Raw genomic sequence first — 14,573 nt, 5'->3', positions numbered from 1 at the left:
TTAAAGTTGCTTTCAGGACAAACTTCAAATTTGTTATTATAATAGTTATTATTTTTTAGAATAGTTTGTGTTTGGTTGTGCTGTTACTGGGTGACTTGTTGGGTAAATATTAAAATTTGTGAAATAAGTCTGATGGATAAACTAACTAGAGCTGGATGGTATATCGAGATCGCAATAAAATATGTGGAGAATGATGATAAACTGGACATTTTTCCTTGATCTGGATTAATCTAACAGCCAATCACACAGCAGAAATAAAGGCGGCAGCAGCAGTCAATAGCCGGGTTTCCATCCAAAGTTGCGAATTTAACTTCTGCGCAAAATTGGAATATCGCGCAAAACATTTGCGAACAAGCACCATTTCCATCCAACGAGTCAAAGAGAACAAAATCATCACTTCCTGATAAACTGGCACTATACATAACTAAGAAAAGTAGGAGAAGCTACTGAATATAATAATTTTCCTATATAATAAATTGCTTGCACCTCGGATCGAGCAGACGAAACGCAATGCATGTGGTCATTGCTTTCGGAGGTGGATGCTGCTGTTTGGGAACGCAGTCGTTTAAGACAGGGGTGCCCAAACTCGGTCCTGGAGGGCCGGTGTCCTGCAGAGTTTAGCTCCAACTTGCCTCAACACACCTGCCTTTAAGTTTCTAGTATGCCTAGTAAGAGCTTGATTAGCTGGTTCAGGTGTGTTTAATTGGGGTTGGAGCTAAACTCTTCAGGACACCGGCCCTCCAGGACTGAGTTTGGGCAGCCCTGGTTTAACAGTTCTGGGAGGCAATTCTACAGAAATACTTTGATGACAGACTTTGCTCGGGCATTTCCGAATTACCATATAACAACATTTCAGATGCTGTGGAACAAGATCGGTCCACTGGTTAGTCAGGATTTGCCATCCCATAGTGCAAAGTCACATTACTTTTTTTAATGCTTGTGGAGGAATTTATTCGCAAAATGCATTTCCATCTCCCATTATTCGCATTAACCCTTTTTCGCACAAGTCAAAAACCACCTCAAGCGAGCATAAAAACTTTTTTGCAAATTAAGGCAATTTTTTTCCATCGCGTTTTTCCAAGCGTTTCCATCTCTCGATTCTGATACTTCAAAACGCACATAAAAGCCGGGTGATGGAAACCCAGCTAATGTCGCTATATTCTGCGTTTCTCTGTAAATTAATGGTGTGGTTTCGTCTGATACACAAACTCGAACAAGTGTGACGCTCGCGAGAATTTCAGCATCTGTGTCTCAATATGAGGATATGAACACATGAACTTCATCTTCAGAGCTGCTCTGATAGTCACTTAACCAGTTTTACGCAGTTTTATTTGAGAAAAAAAAAAAACTACCGTCAAACACAGAATCTGAAAGTAAAACTGAAAGACCTCAATGAACGGCACGCCAGCCGGACACGAATATTCATTAATGAAGCGTTCTCTCTGTGTGTGAGTGTGTGTGTGAGTGTGTGTGTGTGTGTGTGACAGTGCTGCACATCTGACGCCTCACTGCTCACAATCATTCCAGTGCAGTGAACACATGCACCCTCTCAAGCGTTCAGGCGATCTGTCATCTCTCTCTCTCTCTCGTCAGCTTCTCTGCTTCTTCATCTCTGCTCTTTCTCCATCCTTTATTCTCTCTCTGTCTTCTTTGTTTTATTATCCTGTCTCTTTTACTTTAACATCCATCACTCCATTTTATTTTCTGCTAGATTTTCTTCATCTATATGTCTGTCTGTCTGTCTGTGTATCTTTTAATCCATCTCTGTCTGTCTGTCTATCTATCTGTTGTAGCCATATTATCCTATTATCCTGTCTCTTTTACTTTAACATCCATCACTCCATTTTATTTTCTGCTAGATTTTCTTCATCTATATGTCTGTCTGTCTGTCTGTGTATCTTTTAATCCATCTCTGTCTGTCTGTCTATCTATCTGTTGTAGCCATTTAAGAAAATTTATTTTTATTTTATATTAGTATGTTTAAATATGTGTTTGTTTTGTTTGAGTTCAATCTGTTAATTAAGAAAGAAAATTGTAAACATCAGGGTGTGGTAAAATTGGACGGCAGTACGCCGGGAGAAATGAAGTGGGTCAGACACAATTTTTGACCACTTCATACATTTTGTTTGAAGAATCCTTTTTTTTTTTTTGGAACGAATTTCGTTTTGTACAATTTGTATTTTTCCATCCATCCATCCGTGCATCAATCTTAAATAACGGCATGCTAACACTCTTCACTGTACTGATCAACACACACACACACACACACACACACACACACACACACTTATACTGCAAACACACATAACACACCTGCACATTCACTCGCCAAAATAAGCAAAAGTCAGATACACAACCGCACACTTCTCCAAACAGAGAGTTACACAACTTTCTGCAATCACACTCAATCTCGACTGTTTGCTGAAGCGCAGGTCTCACGGTCAGGCAAACATGAGTCCATGCAAACTCACACACACACACACACACACACACAGATGTACATGCGTGATGTGACATGCATTTCATGCGGACTCTTCACACTGACAGGCAAGCAGAAATAATGGACTCACCAAACCAGAAACGCAACAAGAACACAAACACCCAGGTGAAAAATGCACAAACACTGGTGCAGCATGGGAGATCCTTCAGGATGTTTGGGCCACGAGGTGATTAATGTGTTTGCTGCAATGAATCTGGCTTGTCTACAGTGTGTGAATGTGTATGCATTTTTGTGACAAATGAGGACATAAATGTGTATAATGACAAAGGTACGACATAGGTATTACAAGGAGAAGGTGACTTTTCAGGACATTACCCCATGTCCCCACTCTTCAAAACGCTTATAAATCACACAGAATGGAGTGTATTGAAAATCTGAAATAGCACAAAGTCTCCTGTGAGGGGTAGGTTTAGGGGTAGGGTTGGTGTAGGGCAATAGAATATACGGTCTGTACAGTATAAAAACCATTACACCTATGGAGAGTCCCCACTTTTCACAAATGTAAACCTGTGAGTGTGAGAGTGTGTGTGTTGAAATACCTGTGTTTCTCTGAGAAGGTCGTGTGCAGCACCGTTGCCAAGACAGTGTTTGTTCCTGACCGAGTGTGTGTGTTCAGTTTTGTTAGATAACCTGATCTTTAGAATATGTGACATTGCAGTGCGGTGTGTGTGTGTGTGTGTGTGTGTGTGTGTGTTTTGTGTGTATTCGTGTGTGTTTGACCCTCTGCAGGCTGCATTGTGCCGTTGTTGGTCTAAGGGTGACTTGCTAGAATGTAAATGAGAGCGAACAAAGCGAGCCGTGAGCGACGAGAGATGCTTTAGAGAACAAGACACAAAGAGAAACTCTTACTAGGGCACTACGAAAACTGCTGACTACCAGCACACTAGTGTTTACACGTCACACGATGAGACAGTGAGTGAGTCGCCTCATGCCTGTGTCTTGATTGATACATTTGTTATCACTTAGCACATTCAATCATATATATATATATATATATATATATATACATTGACAAGTAAAATAACAATAAATATAGTACATTTTATTGCAATATCATTTTGCATTATTGTTATTTTACTTGTCAATGGTATTTTACCAATTATTTTATTTGTTAATGGTCTACTTTTCTTTGAATTAAATTAATGCAAAATGATATTGCAATAAAATGTACTATATTTAATTTAATTCAAAGAAAAGTAGACCATTAACAAATAAAATAATTGGTAAAATACCATTGACAAGTAAAATAACAATAATGCAAAATGATATTGCAATAAAATGTACTATATTTATTGTTATTTTACTTGTCAATGGTATTTTACCAATTATTTTATTTGATAATGGTCTACTTTTCTTTGAATTAAATTAAATAGTCAATTTTATTGCAATATCATTTTGTATTATTGTTATTTTATTTGTCAATATTACTGGTTTACTCTGTCTACACTATTGATATTTATTTTATTGTATTTTTTTTTCTCATTTCTTCAAACTAATAGTTTACTCCGTTCACATTTTATTTAACTTTTAATTTGTTAATATTATTGATTGACTCTATTTACACAATTCAATTAAATATAGTACATTTTATTGAAATATAATTTTGCATTATTGTTATTTTATTTCTGCAAATATTCCTTGTTTACTCTGTTTGCACTATTGATATTTATTTTAATGAATATTTTACTATTGTAAGTTTATTTAATTGGTTAACAATAATGTTTCACTCCACTTTGTATTATTGTTATTTTATTTGTCAATATTACTGGTTTACTCTGTCTACACTATTGATATTTATTTTATTGTATTTTTTGTTCTCATTTCTTCAAACTAATAGTTTACTCCGTTCACATTTTATTTAACTTTTAATTTGTTAATATTATTGATTGACTCTATTTACACATTTAAATTAAATATAGTAAATTTTATTGAAATATAATTTTGCATTATTGTTATTTTATTTCTGCAAATATTCCTTGTTTACTCTGTTTGCACTATTGATATTTATTTTAATGAATATTTTACTATTGTAAGTTTATTTAATTGGTTAACAATAATGTTTCACTCCATTGACATTTTATTTAATCGTTTTTGTTGTTAATATTACTGATTTACTACATTTGGACAATTAAATTAAACTAAATTGCATAGATAATAGAGAAAGTAAAAGGGCTCATTCATGCAAACATTTAAACACAGTTTGGCTCAAGAGTGTATGACTGTTTTACATGTTTAGGACTCGTAAGTGCTTTGACTGATTAGTTGCCCTGAACATGCATGCCTCCTGTGTGTTGTGTTTTAATGTGAGACTCACAGAGACTCAGATATGAGCTGCGTTTCATCTGAAGGGTTTAAATGTGCGTAAATCACGAGTGTGTTTTGTGAGAGAGAACAAAAGACATGAGAAACAGAAACCGGATCTGTGAACGAGAAGAAGACAAAGAAAAGAGTGTGAGATTAAAGCTCACTGGAGATGAAAGCTGATCTCTGCCACACCTTCTCCTCTCTGTTTATCTGTCCTCCACAGACTCCATCCATAACCTTCACTTCACTGCAGTTTATTCAGATTGTTGAAAAAATACTGTATACACATCAACTTTCAGACCTTTCAGAGCTCAGAGCACATGAAATGATTACTGTTGTCTTCTTCTCAGAGAGGCAAAAGTCTCAGTTTGATCGCATTTTAATGTTGTTGCTGCCGAAACGTATCAGGTTACATTTGTAACCATGGTTCCCTGAGAAGGTAACGAGACACTACGTCCTCTAGAGGTCGCTATGGGGAACACCTTCTACGTGACCGGTGTCTGAAGCATACATCTAAAAACGACAATAATTTTGGCTGGCGACAGCCTATGATGTCATTACCCTGCGCGATCACAATATAAAAGGGCGCCGGGATAACACGTTATCCGCTTCTTCGTCTGAAGCTTGCGTCCGAAGCATGGCAAGGAAACTAGAGGTGCAAACTGCGTGTGTCTAGTTCCCTTCTCAGGGAACCATGGTTACATGAAAACCACGGCGAGCACTAAGTACCAACTCTAGTTGCCCCTAGGACGCCTTGACGGCTGTCAGTGACATTATCCCCTCTGGCCAAGAGCCTGAGCTGCATACCCTAATCAACTAATCAAAGAGATTTCTTTAAGGGGATACGGCCAGATGTCTAAAAACCAAACCAGACCCTGGCCTGTCACCCAGGGGGGCTACCACCGGTTCTGAATAAACCTGCTCAAAGAACTGACTCGACAGATCTTTGGTAGCAACACCCAGCTCAGAAATGTATCAACAGAGATATATTAGTTGAGTGGCGCCCAAGGCGAGAACCAGGGCCTAAGCCAACTCAGAGAAAGGGAACGAGACTAATAGCGCGTTACCCTTACCATACAGGATTTTAGAAAATGCACAGAATGCTTAGCGTGCACACTTACCACAATGTGGATTTTAGAAAGTGCACAGAGGCTTAGCGTGTGCACTTACCATAGCATGGATTTAGAAACACCATTGTTTAAGGTTAACCGAGGCTGTATTAAGCCAGCATAGGGGCCCTATGTGACTGTTGCACGCTCACAGAACAGATTCTGAAGCATCTGCTCACTGATGCCCAGAAGGGAGCGGCGCGCTTGCAAGAGGCTCTTCATGATGAGGAGAGCACAGCTAGCTCATATAACAAACAACCTTCGAGCGGAGGACTCGAAGAGAGAGCTCCACAAACACTCAGACGGGAGTGGTAGGCTCAAAGACAAACCTCTGAGGTGAGGGGAGCACTGCCTGGCTTGACCTGAATAGAGGCAGCTTATGAGGGAAGCAGCAAGCGGCCCAACTACCTGATGTCACTGCCACGGAGCTTAAGAGATGGAGGGTTCAACCCCTAGCAAGGAGAGAGAGGAACCCAGCTCGACCGAAGCAACCAATAGCCCAGGGTAGAGGACCTAACTCTCGAGTCGAGAGGAGGACTCACCCAGTCTGCCCAGGACCGGCGAGCTCAAAGGGACCCTCCCACAGTGAGGGGAGCACAGCCATGTCCGGGGGCAGATAGATTGCATAAAGGCAACTGACCAAGGAGGCGACAGAGATGGGCCTAACACTTAGTTCGTTGCAAATGGGGTTCTTCGGGAGCAGCGCTCTCGGCTCTCAAGCTTAGGCGGGCCCTTACAGCACATACTGGGAGCGACTCATAGCTAACCCTCACAGAGATGGGAGCACTTCTCAGCTCGACCAGAAGGGGGCACTAGATTAGAAGGGGTAACCCAGCAGGGCCCAATAAGAGACAGTCCACTGGTGCAGCTGGACATGGTCTCATGCTCTCTACCTCGATAGAGAGCGTGGGTCCCGTATAACCAGACCCGATAGAATCTGAAGAAATAGTGGGACCCAATATCCATTCATGCATATAGAGCTTACTGCTCCACAGAGCAGAAGCACAAACGAGGGGTTTCCACAGACACACAAATTCTTCTTACCTCAGGGAACGCAGTGTACTCCAGCCCACTCCGCAGAGGGGTGATTACTGGTTCAACCATAAGGGCAGTGTGACAGTGAGGACTCACAGGCCCGACTGTATATGGAGCGTTGAGCTTCTCAACGCCTCAGCGAGAGGAGCTCTAGATCAGAGAACGTGTATGAAGTTTATGGAACGACTCAAATCTCGGGAGACCCCTCAGGGTGAGAAATGAGTAGCGCACCCTGTCCAGAGGATAGGGAGCATGTCACGAAGCATGTACTCAGAAGAGTACTAGCCTGTGAGAAGGACCCACAGGTCCTGAGGTTGCAGCGTTATACTGGGGACTTGATGCTGGGAGGCTTCCTCAGAAGCCCAGGCTGCGTGTCCAAGCCGAAGATGAGGGCTATCACCAGCCTTGATCCAGAACCGATGAGTGAAACCATCACTGTAATCGGTCAACAGCAGGAGGTCCTGACTTAGCAGGTGGGTCAAACATAAAAGTCAGAAAACAGAACAGGTCCGAATAGCGCTGCAGAGAAAGGCTAGCATCGAATACACAAGAACTAGCAGTAGAGTAGATGAAAATGGATCGTACTCACCAACCAACGGCTTATTGCTTATGGATATAGGCTGGAGGTGAAGTCCGAAGCCTGGACCTTCAAGGAATGAAGGATTTTAAGGCAGCCGAGCTCGTCTTGGCCTCCTTAAACTTCACGACCACCATCTTGACGGAAGTGCCGACAGCTCAGAAGGGGAAACCGGCACATCAAGAAAAAAGCCCTTCTCTTTCGGCCCGATATTCAACAGACTCGCCCACAGATGTCTCTCTGTAACCACCATTTGCCAATGGCAGTGGCAGCCTGCTTAGTGGCACAGAGAGCAAAAGCTGTGGTGCGATGCAACTCAGCCACCTCATCAGGGGATAGACCCTGGCCTTTATCCAGGTCTTTCAGCAGATCAGCTTGACCTGCTGCCACGTATATGCCCTGCCATTCAAACGAGATGTATCCTGAAGGGGTTTGGACGGCAGGGATGGAGCCTTAAGAGAAAACGTATCCCCCATAGAGAGATAGCAGGCCAGCGTCTCTTCAACAGGGGCACCTTTTCATAACCATTCTCACGCATCCCCTCGATGTTGGCATAACTAGTATGCTGGAATCTGTGGATGCAGGATGAGAATGGATTTTTCCAAGCCTTCTCGATCTCCACATGAAGATCGGAAAGGAATGGAAGGCTCACCTGAGCTATGAGGGCTATGGCTAGAAAGAAAACGCTCATCGAGGCAGCCTCGAGGTGTCACTTTCTTAGCCCGCTTCCACGGCAAGTCAAGCCGCTCATCATACGTATCTCCACATGAAGATCGGAAAGGAATGGAAGGCTCACCTGAGCTATGAGGGCTATGGCTAGAAAGAAAACGCTCATCGAGGCAGCCTCGAGGTGTCACTTTCTTAGCCCGCTTCCACGGCAAGTCAAGCCGCTCATCATACGCGGGGGCAGGAGGGGTTAACTTCAAGCCCGAGTGCAGTATAATGTGGTTATTTGAGAAGGACATGATATAAATCATCTGGCCAACAACGGCAGAAAGAACCACACTATACACTTCCTGTATAAACATAAGGAAATTACTGATGGGGAGTAATTTCCCATCAGGTCCTTTCCATGTTCTCACCGCGACTGCAACGCACAGCTAAAACTTTTATTTTGAATACAATTAATCAAGATTAATAGTTTGACAGCACTAATATATATAATTTTTTTTTAGCTTGTCCCTCAAAATATTGTCCACCCTATTATATTTGATTACTGGCCCTTTAAATGAAAGTTGTAAAAAGGAAATTGCATCTTTTCAAACAGATGACATAATTTCCTTGAAGGGAAATCAACTGGGGAAGGTGAGTGAGTGCCTCTGTTTTGTTAATTGTCTGTTTTTACTTATTTTATCTGTCCAATCTGACGTGGTCAACGTCAACATGTCCACCCTGTTAAGAAGAACATGAAAAAAACAACAAGTAAATAGAAATTCTTATTTGTAAAAGCACCATTTTTAAAAACCATTAAATTCTTTATTTGACAGACCTACTGTGTTGGTATTTTTTGCTCAGACTTCGTGTAATGGCTGATTTTAGGTCAAAATGTCCACCCTGTTGTGTCAGAAAACCTAACAACCTGGACACATGTAGTGTACATAATGATAGTGACAGCAATTGATGTTTAAGTTGAAGAAGTGGTCCATTTAAACTTTTTATTTTAAATATTACATTTTACATATTCATAAATATTTAAAATAGTTGTTCATTTGTCCCTAACAGCGTGGACATTTTTCATCCTCCTTCGCATTTAATTTGACTCATAATTGCTTGAAATTATATGCCTAAGGTTGTATAAACCATATATTTATATACCAAAATTATTTTTCACACATTTTACAGCTCCCTATCATGATTACACAATTTTAAAAAGTGTTTCGTTTTTTGAGTGTTATGATGTCAAAAAGGTACTGAATCGCAGGAATGACCCATATGTATATTTTGCAACATATTTTAAATATATTGTTTCTATATACATAATCAACATCTTAAACTCATCTTAATCAAGTATCCATTCTTTCTTTTTTTTCTCGATTACTGTCTATCATTTGCAATGCTTCATGGGATTGTAGATCTTTCCTTCATTAAAGTTATAGTGATAATTCACCCAAGAAAAAATGTCAATTCTGTCATAATTTACTTGTCATTCCAAACCTGTACGCGTTTCTTTCTTCTGTTGAACTTAAAATACCTTATTTTGACGAATATGAGCAACCAAACAGCTGCTGGTAGCCACTGACTTCAGTAGTATTTATTCCCATACTATAGAAGTCAGTGGCTACCAGCAGCTGTTTGGTTACTCATATTCTTCAAAATAAGGTATTTTAAGTTCAACAGAAGAAAGAAAGTCATACAGGTTTAGAATGACAGAAGGATGAGCGAATGTTTTTTGGGTGAACTTTCCCTTTAACGATCATTTAGCCAGCACATTTAGTCTAAATCAGCTTTTCCAGCACAGCCTGTGACTGGATAAAATACCCCTGTGTTCTGGAAACGGCGCCTCACAGAGAGAAATCCTTATCAAAATCAAAATAAACTCCTTTTCCGGCCAAACATCTGACCGCTGGGCTTCAAACACGATGCCATTGAAACTGAGAAGTGTTTTCCTGAGTCCACATCAGCTCCTGCCAAACTGCAGTGTGTGTTTGCGTTTGTGCGCTCCTGCATTGTTGTGTGTAATTTTAGCCGGCATTCACTGGGGTCTTTGGCGACGGGTCACATTGTTTGCTATTTCTATAGGGCACTTTAATTTAGCAGACGCTGTGTATGACTGAAATAGTGGCACACTCTAAACAGTCTGCGGGTTTGTGTCATACACTACATCTACAGTTCAACAAAGTCACAAAAAAACTTTCTTTCTCATTAATTCAGACTTGTGAACATGAGGCGAAAAGTAGCTTATACGATTTGAAACTGAGTCCCAAAAAAGAACGAGGTCGACATGAAATCAAAACGGATTATTAGGCTGAATCCTGAACGAGAGGTGGAGCTGGGGATGGAGGAGGGTAATTAGCTATTAAGCAACGTGAAAGCAGTTGTATATAATATATATGGGTGCTGAGAAATGTTTCGGATTGGGCAGACGTGGATCAGCTTAGAGTTAGCTGATGCACGCGTGACTCACGTGACCTGCCAGAACTAACACTACGCTTGATTATTATTGTTATTATAATAATTCAATTATTATTGTTTCTTTTCTAAGTTTTATGATTATTTTCATTTCTTGATTTCATTTGAAATAAATGACACTAAGTTCAAAGTGAAGGTTTTTATCAAATAGTAAACTTAAATTGCTCATATAATTGTTATTATATTGTTTAAGACATTAATATTATAGATATTAATAGTATTGCTTGTTTTTATTTATTAATGTTTTATTGTTACGATCATTTTAATTCTATAATCAAAATCTAACAAACAAATAATCAAACCAAAAACAAATGAGAAGTTAAAAATGTAGATGATTTTTAAATCAAATTTTAAACTGAAATTCCTTACATAATTGTTAACGTTTTAATCATCGTGTGCCTAAGATGCAGAAGTCAGCATTATGGATCTGCCAAAAAAAAGTTATTTCTGAGTTTTACCTTTGATAATGACCATATACAATATTTATTGGGAGTTTATTATTGAGAACAATTTGAGACTTGCAAATTTAATTTACATCCAAATTGTTATTAATCTACACCGGACCCAACCCCCAAAGTGTTGCTATAAACTTGTTAAAATTAATAGCTCAATCTCATGCCGCTGCCAAATCAGCCACTTTCTATATTTTGAAAAAGAAGAAGAAGAAAAAATTGTTTATACAATAAAAATAAACGTGTGCAATGTTATTTGGACTCCTAACTTTCTTTAAAATATATTTGTGTTCTGCAGAAGAAAGTTCAATTATTATTTTTGGGTGACTTTTCCTGTGTGGATGCTATAATCGCCTAAGTATATATACACTGCATACTCAGGCAGTGTGAAAGTGAGTGATGAAATCTGCCTTTTAATTACACCTGGCAGCTGTAAAACAGTTCATACACTGTAAAAAATCACAGTGAATTTAACGGTAAAAGACTGTAAAAATGCTACAGTAAAAACCTGTTAAATGGTTAACGGTAAATTCCCCTACTATATACGGTGAAAACTGTATTGGACATTACATGTATTGGACATTAATTTTACGGTAGTATACCGTTTTTGGAAGTGAAAAATACCGTATAATTTACAGTGAATAACCGTAAAGTCCCTGTGTTACATTTCAAATGTGATGTTTTTTTGTTGAAATGACTATGTTTCTTCTTATCAGTTGTGTGTATTAGGGTTGTTGTTAAATGAATGTTTATTGCATTATTTCAGTTTCATGTGTGTTACCGTGAGTATTAAAAGGGCTCGTGTTTAGTCACTATTTAGTGTGGTATTTTTGACAATATTCACTCATCATGACAGTAAAATATACTGCAGTATTTCCTCTCTCAATGGTTAACACCTGGTCATGCATAAAAAAAAAAATACACCGTGAAACCGGTATAATTTTTAAAAATACCGTGATATAAATTTTTGGTCATACCGCCCAGCAGTAGTTGCTATGGTACATTTTCAGAGAAAATTAGATTTCATGAAACATGATTTCATCTGACAGAGAAACGGTTGTGATAAAGTGTCCTTGTATAGAGGTTTTAATTGTTCTGTAACTGTGTAGCCTGTACAAAAACATAGGCTACTCTCCATCAGTAGCTACTGGACTGCCTGAGCCGAGCTTTTATGAGGAGCGTCCACTTTTCCATGCATTTCTGCGAGACATGAGAGATTAGTGTATTTATATCTTCACACGGAGCTCGTGCTTGAGTCTGCAGCGCAGCTGTAACCAGAAGCTTGGAATGCGAGCGCGTTTTGTTCCAGCAGGCGAGTCAACAACGGGAGCGAACCATTGCCGAAATCAGGGGGAGCCGATTCAGAAGAGCGGGCTATCGTCGACTTTTAGCGTCTGTTTATCGATATGTTGATGGGTTTGTGGGCAGATATCGCAAGCTGTAACACATACGCCACACAACTGCTCTAAACGCTTCAGCATCGGCGACTCGAGCTCCGTGGATGCTTTTGCGCTCCCCCATTCATAACTCAAGTCGACTTATTTGATTGACCGCTCCATATTTTTTTGTTCGATTTTTTTCTGTGGCTCCAGAAAGAACAAAAACGGGGTAATAGAGACAGAGAGGAAAAGAGGGAGAGAAAATAACAAACGCTGCTGGAAAGAAAGTGCGAGCTCAAGAGCGCTGGGAGCGACCCAGGGTCAAGACTGAGAAAAATACATATATATTTCACAGACAAAGGAGTGTCGACTTTTGCTCATTTCTGTATTTTAGGGAAATTGGGCACGCCGACATCATAATTATTTTGCATAAGAGGTAAGTGAAATTTCTTAAGGCTTTATAACAGCCTACACACACACACACACACATATATATATATATATATATAATGCATGCAATATTAAGTTGTGCAATATAATGTGCAATATAATGCATGCACTATTAACGTGTCGCATTAATGTTTTTAATGCCTGCAACAATGTATTGCCTATAACTGCGGTTGTTGTGCACAATGGAATAAAACGTAAATATTCATAGACCATAAATGCTGATAGTTCCGTGAGTGTCCGTTTTAAACGACACACGAGACGTGACTCTAATCTGTTCCAGCGGCTGGAAACTTGTAAACAAAAAGCAGCATTAAATCCAGCTTGCTCAATATGAGCCATGAATGCATATAGCCTATCCTTTAGGTTGCGAGCAGTACAGAACCAGCCCACATTTCTCCAAGAGTTTTTGGTGGATGCATGGGCTGTGAGTGCGCAAACGTTATTTAACATGAGATATAACATGTCGTTTAACTCATGATGGTCTTTGTTCGTGGATTGTGCAGATCTTGCGCAGGAGACATGCGTACGTGTTGCGTTTTGTTGATGTGAAGTTGAATTTTTAGAGCAAAGCGCTGGCTCACGCAGCGGGCTGCGCCTCCAGCCGTGGGCTTTTCCGCTGTTCTGCAGAGCTCTGTTCACTTACGCGCCGTGGCTGTGGAGAATGTGTGTCAATGTCAAAGGGAGGTGTGTCGCGGGCCCAGACAAACCCGCAAAGGCCCTTTCCAGAAACGAATGCACGGCTGGACTCACTGAGATACACGGTTATCTGGCTGTCGAGTCCCCCGGCGGTTTATCTGGGGTCTTCAGTGAGTCGCACAGCCTTTAAAGGGGTAGTTCACCCCAAAAAAAATAAAAAAAATGCAATGTTGACATTTACGCTAAAGCATGTTTTTTTTGTCTTTTACTTACCACAAAAGAAACATTTATGCAACAATAACGATTTTTTCCCCTTACAACAAAAACATGACTAATGAGCTAAAAAACGCACCATAAAACTAGTTTATATGACTATATTCCATGTCTTCTGAAGTCATATGATAGCATTGTGAGAGTGACCTCAAATTTCACTCATATGTTTGCAGAAAATGTTCACAAATTTGCATATTATGATCGGTATGATGTTGATTAACGCCGTTTTTTTAAAAGGCAAAATGAACCATTGTAGTTCCTGTTGTTACTCTGAACACTTCATCAGTGTTTATCTTAAAGGGGTCATATGATGCGATTTCAAGTGTTTCTTTCTCTTTGGAGTGTTACAAGCTCTTGGTGCATAAAGAAGATCTGTAAAGTTGCAAAGACTAAAGTCTCAAATCCAAAGAGATATTCTTAATAAAAGTTAAGAGTCAGCCACGCCCCCCTAAAACTGCTCTTTTCTAACACGCCCCCACATATCTACATCACTATGTGGGAAGATTTGCATAACGCCGCTCAAATGTTCACGCAAAGAGAGAAGGCGTAACTTTCATTCTCGCTGTAGTGTTGTTGCTGCCGCCGCCATGTCATGAAGACGCTGTGTGTTTCGGTGTGACATCGAAACTACTTTGTTTGGTCTTCCAAAAGAGGACGATATCCGCTTCGTCATGCCTAGAGCTGATCTGTGCTGGTCGCTGAGGGAATACATCAACTTTCACCGTGGAC

This window comes from Sinocyclocheilus grahami, unplaced genomic scaffold (assembly GCF_001515645.1).
Source record: "Sinocyclocheilus grahami isolate Dianchi unplaced genomic scaffold, SAMN03320097.WGS_v1.1 scaffold1087.1, whole genome shotgun sequence".
Lineage (NCBI taxonomy): Eukaryota > Metazoa > Chordata > Actinopteri > Cypriniformes > Cyprinidae > Sinocyclocheilus > Sinocyclocheilus grahami.
The sequence above is the reverse complement of the archived record's forward strand: the minus strand, read 5'-3'. Positions refer to the sequence as shown.